Source organism: Ischnura elegans, chromosome 4 (genome assembly GCF_921293095.1).
Source record: "Ischnura elegans chromosome 4, ioIscEleg1.1, whole genome shotgun sequence".
NCBI lineage: Eukaryota > Metazoa > Arthropoda > Insecta > Odonata > Coenagrionidae > Ischnura > Ischnura elegans.
The window spans coordinates 68,568,421-68,579,040 of NC_060249.1; positions in this window are offsets into that span (position 1 = coordinate 68,568,421).

A 10,620-nucleotide genomic window follows, 5' to 3' on the forward strand; every position below is an offset into this window, starting at 1 on the left:
TCATTACATTATTACCATGGCTTGCATTGGCAACACACTCCACCAACATGACTGAGATGGGAGCTATTAAGGGCCTGCGACGGATACCTCAATTAGGATTAAGTGGATAGGAGGGGGAATGCATTCCTGAGTAGCAAAATCTCATGAAAAAAATATTTTCACATATATTGTAAGAATATTTTGAAAACAAATAAGCTCTCTCTTTCTAGTATTTAAATTATTTTTCATTATTTCAAAATGATTTTTACATAAAATTCAAATATGTATCATTGTTAAAGAAAATGTGAATAGGGTGGTTATCTATCATTTTTTTATTACCTAAATCGAGAGATTATTACTCCTGGAGTACGCATTTCACGCTTTTAGATTTTTAAATGACGATATCTATACATTGCTTTCTCGCCATTAAATTACAAGTGAAAAATTTCAAGCGCGCGAAAACGTGACGGCTAAGTAGGAATGCTGTAAAAAGCCCGTGTGACGTATTTCCGGTTCCAGCTGTCGCCGTGTGAGGTGACCTTGGGACGAGGCCTTGAGCGCTGATGCGACGCATTGCTATTGCTAAAACCAAATAATTTGTATATTATTAATACATTAATGGTGGTAACGAATCACAATCAATGCCTTTCGTTTCCTTTGATGAGGGAAACTATCTTATTATTTTTTTAAAATATCCTGGAAATATTTCTGCCTCCTTTGGAATGTTAAATCATTATAGTAAAGTTATTTAAAAATCTTACGAAAATATTACCACATGGGTGTCACACTTGGAATTTGATATGAATATAATCTAACGTAAAGAACGAACATCTCAATTCAAGTTTTAACGTCCGTTAACCATAATGTTTGTGACTTTATCTGCCTTAGGGTAGATCTTAGCACTTACCGTCAATCTTTCGGGGTTAGCGGCTATTGGTATGCGATTAAGTACAAATCGGAAGTGTTTTCAGGTTTGCGAGATTGCGTTCTTGGGTATTTCGGTGTCTATTTTTTCATGCTCAGTAGAATAATTTCGTTTCAAGAATCCTTTTCTGCAAATCTGTGATTTTAAAGTCCTGGAAATTCGACGGAAAACTACCAAAAAAGGCCATTCCGTGGATATCAAGAAATCCCAAAAACCACGAAATTCGAACACTTTTTCAAAAAACTAATTAATTTTTTGCGAAAAAAAAGTCGCCAAAATCGTTCGTAATACCTAAGTATGGTGCATATCATCTACACAAACCATTGGTCCTGGCTAAGGGAAGACAAGATTGACATGGATTTTTTACTGTAAAAATATAAGTAAAAGAACGTTTTCTTAGGAAAAATAACGATGTTTTTATATAAAAATCGACACATTTTTTAAGGAAAAAAATGACGAAAGGATTTAATTCGATCACAAATTTTTTTCTTGTTTTTTAACTAATTCAATCGAACACATTTTTTCAAGTTTACATAATTAACCATTAATACATTAATGTGCATTCAAGAAGTGCTTACCCTTACAATTACTTACGTCTGTCGGTAGGTGAATGCATTGGACAAGGCAAATGATTTTCCCTGTGGAATTTTTCGCACTTTTGTGCACTTGTGACTCTGTAATGGAAATGGCATCGCTAGTACCGGTATTTTACAAAAATGCAAAATATTATTCATTTTGAACCCAATTCCGATTCAATCGGTTGTAATATGCATGGCCACAGCTGTCGGTACTGGTTTATTTTAATACTGATATAACAAAGAATTATGCAGTAATGCAAATTTAAATGGGGGGTTTTAAAATGATTTCAAATAATTTTAAAATGCAGTGAAAATGCATTTACAAATGGTTTTGAAACAATATTTGCCCAGAATTTTTCTATGAAAAAAAAATTTCACGCAAAAAAAGTCCTTACTTGATACATACATGCTATCAAAATGATACGTCATGATACTAAACTTTATAAGAGCAATTCCTTATTCATTATTTCCAAATCTTGAAAAATTCATGAATTTAGCCATTTTATGACATTTTTATTTTAAAATTATTTGAAATAATTTTAAAAATATTTTTCAATATTCTTTTTCTAATTAGGTTGAGGAAGATGGTGGATTTGAGGTGGAAGGGTATTGCCTGCCTGGTCAGTCCTTTTAACAGTTTTGGAAAGGGGGGCTATCCCCAAATAGGGTAGTTTCCTTCATAAAAGAAAACGAACGGCATTGATTGCGATACCTTACCCACCGTTAGTATATTCATGATTTACAAATTATTTGGTTTTAGAAATCCCAGTTTAGACGAATGTTAATGGTCAATTTTAACCTCATTTGAAAAAGGCCTGATTGGCGCCCATGCAATATGCCTTTCCACGTGACGTCACAGGGACTTACACGAGGAGTCAGGAGTTTTACATCGTCTGAGATTACCAATGCATGCATGAGGCAAAGAGCTCAGGGAAACATCTCTTAATAATCACCTATTAAAAATGCCTGTGGTCGGAAGGTTTCCTTCGTTTGATAGAGTAATAATAATCCTTATTTAAGCCAAGCGCTACCTGCTAACAGGGTACTCTGCTACCTGCTAGCAGCCTGCATCGTATCAGCGCTCAAAGCCTCGCCCCAAGGTCACCTCACTTGTGGCAGCGGGAACCAAAACGACGCGACGTCACACGGAGTTTTCCCAGCATTCATACTTAGCCGTTTCGTTTTCTCGCGCTTGAAAATTTTCACTTTTCGTTTAATCGCGAAAAAAATAGATATCGTCATTTAAAAATCTAATAGCGTGAAATGCCTACTCCAGGAGTAATAATCTCGAATTAGGCAATAAAAAAATGAAAGGAAACCACCCTATTCTCATTTAAACCCCTTCCTCTTCATTTTGTTTTCAAAATGTCGTGCTCCTATCCTCTACTTATTATTCTATGGTTCTTGTTTAATGGAATGCTAGGTAATGAAATGATATTATGTATTTTGTGATCAACGTAGAACATTATAAAAAATGATTATTAAACATCGGGAGCAAAGCTATTGCTACTCGTAAAAAAATCATTTTATTCATTGTAATGCATCATATTTTATGAAGTATGAGTTCTTTATTTACTGTCGAATTCAAAAGTTTTACAGCGAGTGGAGCGGCGCCACTTTCGCCAGAGGTAGGAAATGGAGAACATAGAGCAAGAGCCCTAGATCTATAGTAAAGATTAGAGGACATTTGGATAAAATGCCCATCTCCCACAATATTCACATCGCTGCATCTTTAAAGGAAAATATTCGGGATATGTGCAATGTTTAATACCGTATGAATTGCGCAGCTCGTACCAGATAATTTATCCACATCTAGACCTTCAATTTACTTTCTCTCGTAAATTGGCTGATCTGTTGAAGTGCATTTTTTTAAATTAACGCGGTTGCCTTTTGATGAGAGGTAACGAACGTAAAATATATAAAATATCTGCCGCAATTTCACAGCAAATAATGCCACTGCATATTAAAATTAAGTTTGATATAGTGACACTAGAAGACTGGTTCGTTCCCGTACATGACTGAAGCAAACTCGTTATGAGTTGGCCTAGTCAGTATGCAGTGAATTTTCCATTGCGGTAATGCGATTATAATAATGATGATTCGAACCCGTCCGAGGAATATTTTTTCTAAGACACACAATGTAAAAAAAGAGATAGTTCTTATCTACTGAAACGCATTTAAACCGCTGCACAGTGGGCGGAAATCGGAAAAAGCCGGACAAAATTACAAAATGGCTTTTTTTGAGTTATAAACTTGAACCTTCGCAGGTATACTAAAAAATGATTGAAATTTATTGATATGTACTTAATTTGACATAGATCCTACCCGTTACTGAGATACAGAGGCTCAAACGTGAGCAAATTTCCATAAAAACGCCCGTCTTCAATTTTCTCTGAAAATCTTCCAAAGTAAGTGAATGGTGAAGTTATGCGTGGATTCTTGCCGAATAAAAAACCACATAATCTGTTAGCATGGTGTTTTTTCTTTAATTTTCCGTAATCTTAAAGAATACAGCCCATAAATTCTTACCGTGCAGTAACAAAATGGCGGATACTGTTTTTCGACGAAGTTTTACATTTAGGTAGAGTTTCAAATAGGTTTTCGGCAAGGTCGCGCAGAGTAACTTATATGAGAGCATTGTTTGAAGATTTCTTGAGGTCTTTATGCAGTTTTCTTTGAAATAAGTTTGCGTCGCCGGAAATTACATTGATATTTCGATCGCGCGGCAGGGTTCTTCTCCGCGCGTCGGGAGTTGGATTAGCCGCGCCGCGGTAAGGTTATTGAAGCTGTATGGGTTTTAACGCTCAACATTCACCGTTTTTATGTTTTGCTTCAAGACACCGATTCTCAAATGGTCTATGGTGAAGACAGTGGAGGTTTTTCATGCGATGTACTTGCACGTTTCATCGAAGTTCATTTCGTTATCTTTGGATACGATCGAAGACCATGCTTCTATTAAAAGCGTTCAAACCTCGACAAAGTGAGTTGTTTTCCTGGGACTCATACAAAAAGACGTACCAGAAAGATACCAGCTGAGACCCTTATACCTTCTTCAATCACCGATCCCTGACCCTCAGGATTCTAATTTCGAAAACGGTCTAGCGTCAAAAAGCGTCATTAAATCTAATGTTTTACTCTTGAGATGAAGAGAATAATGTTCAAGAAGATGGCTAATAATGCAGTGTTCAGTGACTTAACATTACTAATCATGAACATAGATTACTGATGGCAACTAAATAATCAAAATTTTATGGACGAAAATTATGGATCGCGTGACAATCTCATGTTCTGCACCTACAGTAAGCACTAGAAAGTTGTTGAAGCAGATACGATGAAGACATAGGGTAGTTTAGGTAGACAATTCCACGGGAACTACTAGATTTTTTTTAAACGTGTATCATATCCTCAGTTCTACTTTGACTGTGGTGAAGGAAAGTTAAGTTCTCTTGATTGCGCAGAATTTGTGAAAGTGATTTTAATTTGCTTGTGGAGCGTAGAAATTTCAAACTTCAACTTGCCTGTAAGTACCTTTTTGAATAAATCCCCGAACATCTTTTTCAAAATAGTTATTTTAATTTATATTATCAATTTTAGCTGAAAAATTTCTTATCATTCCTTTCCTAACTAAAATAAATTTAAATTATCAAATGCCACTGTTTAAATTCCAATCGATACGACATATCCAATATGCATTCAGAAAATCATATGTGGCAGTGCAGCGTACACAAACCAATAGAATATTTATCGATATCAGGTGAACGATATTTTACATCCCCTAAGTTATTCATACCCGACGCTATTGCACCGCAGATTTAGAACCCCATGATTCAGCTGTCCTTCAGTGTGTTGCAAACTAAAAACTATCGTTTTTCTTAATTTCGAAATGACTATACTTCCCTGTAGGATAATAAATTATATGGGTTTTAAGATTAAGAAAAAATTAGGAAAATAAGGTAAGCAATGTAAGCATTACTTTTCCTTTGATCATGGTCAGTAGTAAACAGAACTTGATCGTGTAAAATCCAGAGTTGAAATCATTAAGGCCATCCACCTGCCTTTCGATATAGGTAATGTCTTTCTGATTTTGTAACTTCTTTTGTCTCTTTTTTTCACCTAAAGCGGATGGGATGACAAAATCGTGTCGACGTCGGCAGTGGATTTTCCCAGATAGTTTCATCTAAAATTGTAGAGCCTATATGTGAGAAGTGCCTCCGATGCAATTTAAATTCTTTATCAAAAGTTTAGAGATAAATGTAATTAACCAAGAGAAAGTGGAAACTTCAGTCGTTACCTGTAGCGCATTTGTTACCTGCTGCTTTTTGATCAAACTAAGAGATACAAGGAAACTCATGACTAGGAATTTATCTGAAGCATCCACTTGTTGCCACATTTGCTTATATTGAGAGTGGCCCGAACTTCCATCAAAACCGTACTTAGAGATTAATCTGTAGTTCACCACACATTTTAATTCTTGAGAGGTGGAAGTGGTGGCTAAGCAGGCTATTGTTCCCAATATGGTGTGGTTCAGTGGTGCTTGAAGGTTTACTTCGCACATGGTCTCAGTTATTTTAATTCCTTCGTTATAAGCTGCCTTTTTTGCTATCGCTATTCTATCATAACTGGGATACAATTCGTGTCCATGGCTCAGAGCTGTCCAACGAAAAGACCAATGTTGACGCTTGGTCAAATCAGAGGCAATCATCAATGACAGTGCCTCTTCCACTGTCATCTCAGGGTGGACCTTTTCACTCGTCCTCCACTTTGAAAGAACTCTCTTAGCCCGAGTAGGGGTCGTAGTTGTTATTTCTGCAATTAGGTGAGCTGCTGCAGTGTCTACCCTCTCTCTCAAACTCACAGATGCCGCGAGAGCAAGCTCAGCAGTAGTAGCAGTAGTTTTTAAAGTTTGAATTTTCTTCTGCGTGATCTAACACATTAGGTGCGACATATTTTGGCCGCCCTGAAATGCCTGGCTAATATAATATGAATTTTGTAGCATGAAGCTACAGGGGGAATTTTATTTAGTCAATCAATTTGAGAGGAATAGATTTTTACAAAAATACAATACTCAACCGGCTGTCGTTGAAGTATCGGGAAAGTGATGCATAACAAATTCTGGAAATGTTATAGAGTCAGCGAGCCAACTTTTGTATCGACACAAAAAGCATTCATTATATCGAGAACTCTCTACCTATTTCTTAAGGTATGGCCATAGAATGCGTTTTGTCAGGAAGTCATTGAGAAATTTCAGAGCACCAGGGCCTTGTCTTAAATTCAGCCTCCGCGATAAATAATGGAGCAAATATTTTTTACCGAGTGAATGATTTTTTTACCAATTCCAATATTATTTTGTAGATATCAAGTCATGTTATAATGTGAGGTGGCATTTTCTATGGAATGGCGGATGGAGCCTATGTCAAATTTAGAAATAATTTATTTGTCGAACCTATGGTTATCCAATGCCCTAATGCGTACACAGGGAGGAACGTATGGTAAACGTGTAAAGACATGGTAATCTGTATGTCAAAGTGGAATTGAGGGTATGACGCACATTTTAAAAAAGCTAGAAGTTCCCATGGAAATACCTCCGTTAAAACGACCGTTTTCGAAATTAGATTCCTGAGGGTCAGGGATCGGTGATTGAAGAAGGTATAAGGGTCTCAGCTGGTATCTTTCTGGTACGTCTTTTTGTATGAGTCCCAGGAAAACAACTCACTTTGTCGAGGTTTGAACGCTTTTAATAGAAGCATGGTCTTCGATCGTATCCAAAGATAACGAAATGAACTTCGATGAAACGTGCAAGTACATCGCATGAAAAACCTCCACTGTCTTCACCATAGACCATTTGAGAATCGGTGTCTTGAAGCAAAACATAAAAACGGTGAATGTTGAGCGTTAAAACCCATACAGCTTCAATAACCTTACCGCGGCGCGGCTAATCCAACTCCCGACGCGCGGAGAAGAACCCTGCCGCGCGATCGAAATATCAATGTAATTTCCGGCGACGCAAACTTATTTCAAAGAAAACTGCATAAAGACCTCAAGAAATCTTCAAACAATGCTCTCATATAAGTTACTCTGCGCGACCTTGCCGAAAACCTATTTGAAACTCTACCTAAATGTAAAACTTCGTCGAAAAACAGTATCCGCCATTTTGTTACTGCACGGTAAGAATTTATGGGCTGTATTCTTTAAGATTACGGAAAATTAAAGAAAAAACACCATGCTAACAGATTATGTGGTTTTTTATTCGGCAAGAATCCACGCATAACTTCACCATTCACTTACTTTGGAAGATTTTCAGAGAAAATTGAAGACGGGCGTTTTTATGGAAATTTGCTCACGTTTGAGCCTCTGTATCTCAGTAACGGGTAGGATCTATGTCAAATTAAGTACATATCAATAAATTTCAATCATTTTTTAGTATACCTGCGAAGGTTCAAGTTTATAACTCAAAAAAAGCCATTTTGTAATTTTGTCCGGCTTTTTCCGATTTCCGCCCACTGTGCGCTGTTGTCGATATAAAATTTCAATAGCGATAATGCATTTTGTTTTTCGCGGAAATCTTTATTTATATGACTCAACATCTCATTTCACGGAGAATATGGGAAACATTTTGGGCAAGTTTTCTTCTGCATCAAAGTTCACTTTCGTATTACCCGAATTTGCGCCTTCTGCAACGATTGCGACTGTCTTTCTTGCTGCCTGTCGATGTAAACAGTAGAAAAGTATGGAAATCGCTCTTAACTTAATATTGCGCAGCTGTGGATTTATTTTCTGTTGGTAAATCGACTTTTTCTTTCTAATATCCTATTCAAGCTTAACAAATTAGCGAATTTAGTTTTTTTATACAAAACGCTCAATGATTTACCAAGTTTATAAAACAATTCAATTGTAGATTTAATTCCTAACTGTATCGAATGAAATAGGCAGATATTTAAAGTCAAATATGGTAAAATGATTTAATTTTACCGAGAGTAATAAGACAACTTCTTAAATGTAAACTTATATTACCGCAGGTGTAGTAAATAAAAAAAGGCACTTTAAACATACATTTCTCATAAAAAATGAAATTAGAAGAGATTAAAATTGAAATAAGCATGTAGTATTCAATTTTCAAAACAAAAATTTTTCAAAAAAAAAAGGTTTTCATAGGTCAATAAAGAATAAAAAATCATTTAAAAATTTAATTTCTCACAGCAAAAATGAAATACCTAAGAAAATATTATATGGGTGCATTTTTACTATTATTTTTTATATTAAATAGCATTTTTATAATTATAATATAATAATAATAAAAATTACATTTTTATGTTAAATAACTGGAAAAATCCATAATATAAATGGAAAATTTTAGCGTTTTCGAAGGCAAAGATAGTAATAATAGGAAATTTGAGAATATTATTTCTCAAGTTGTAAGGAGAAACCAGATGTTTAATAACAGTATATCATATCAATTAATCATGTCGTATAAATCATCATTGAAAATAACAGCATACGATTAAAATATACACTGTGAAATAAAATTTGAAAATATTGCAGATGAAATTGAAAGATAATTTATTATAGGCTGATTTCACTACAAATAGATATTAAAATGCTAGTATTTAACAAATAAACTTCACTTAAGATGGGAAACCCGAGGCACACTAATTTATGACGATTGGAATCAAATTCGTATACACTATCGTATGTTTGCATACAGCCACAAAGTGCATTAGCTAGCAGAAAGTCATGCGTGGTAATTAGTTCACTTGATCTGCATTATGATGAGATATACGTGGTGTGCATTATATAAAAGTGCAGGGTTGTAATTCTGTTGTATATTCAGAATTATATCAATATGATAATTCTCTTTTATTTTTCACATTGCTGAGGATGTACCTCACCTACCACCTGCAATTACACTGTTCTGCAGAAAAAAGTTCAAAAAATGCTCGGCTACAATTTAGGGTATTTCTGGCCAATTTTGGGTCGCTGAATCCGAGAATGACCTCCATGTTTTTCTATCACCCTCCATTTTTACGGGCAACCCCTAAATTGGGGAAACCAACCCCGTATTTAAACGTGTCGCTTTTCAAGGGACTTTTACCGATGCTATCTGCTTCTGATTAAAAAAAACTGACGTTTTGAGGCTATCAGGGCCATGAAATAGACAAATTTGACTGGGGTTGAAAATGTTTAGGGGGTGAAAATCGAAAAATACCTTTAAAAACTATCGAAATTACCATTTGTCTTCACTTTTTATTGCATATATGATATGATTGCTAATAGAAAAGTTTTTAAGGCATGAATACCAGGTTCGAACCAGGATTTCCCGATTTCCGGTCATGTCTACTACTCGTTCCATCACTATGATAAACATTGATTTGTAGCATATTGGACCGGAAATCGGGATATCCGGATTCCAATCCCGATCAAATCAAAGTTTTTTCATATAAAATTTTATCTTTTTGAGTTTATGTCTTCGACACAGTGTGCGTGTAGTGCTTTGAAAAGGATGTTTTTATTTTTTGATCCGATTATATCGGGATATATTTTTTATACGAGTCAATTAGTTTTACAGCGACGGCTGATTGCAAATTGCAATCCTATGGAATGATTTCAAAGCACTTGATTGTTCTGAAAAATTTTCAAACATGTTAGATTAGCAAAAGTGTTCCTGACTGAGATTGTGATCAGGAAACCTACAATTTTTTCGGATCCAAAGACGCTCCCGACGACTCGAAACAAACGGTGATTCGTGCCGCACTTGATAGCCTAATAAGCGCCAAACTTAACGGCTATCGATCATAATTCACATTCAAAGCGTTTTATGACAGTCATAAAATACTCGTAACCCGTTTTTACGAGTTCTACTACAACTCTTTACGCAGAGGGCAGTTTCAGTTTATAGCCCCTAGATGGATATTTTCTCCAAGCAAAACTGTTACGATGTTAGCCTATCTTCCTGGATAAAAAAGATACGAAAGTGCACGGCTAAGGTGCGGTTGTTGTAAGATTTTCATAAGAGGCAAAAGGCAAAATTTCGGAAGGCAAAATGTGTGAATGGAATATCAAATAATGAAGTATTATATGGAATTGACCTACAACTAATTGTAGGTGAGGGAATGTGAGTCCATTTTGGATTTAAGGGTCCCG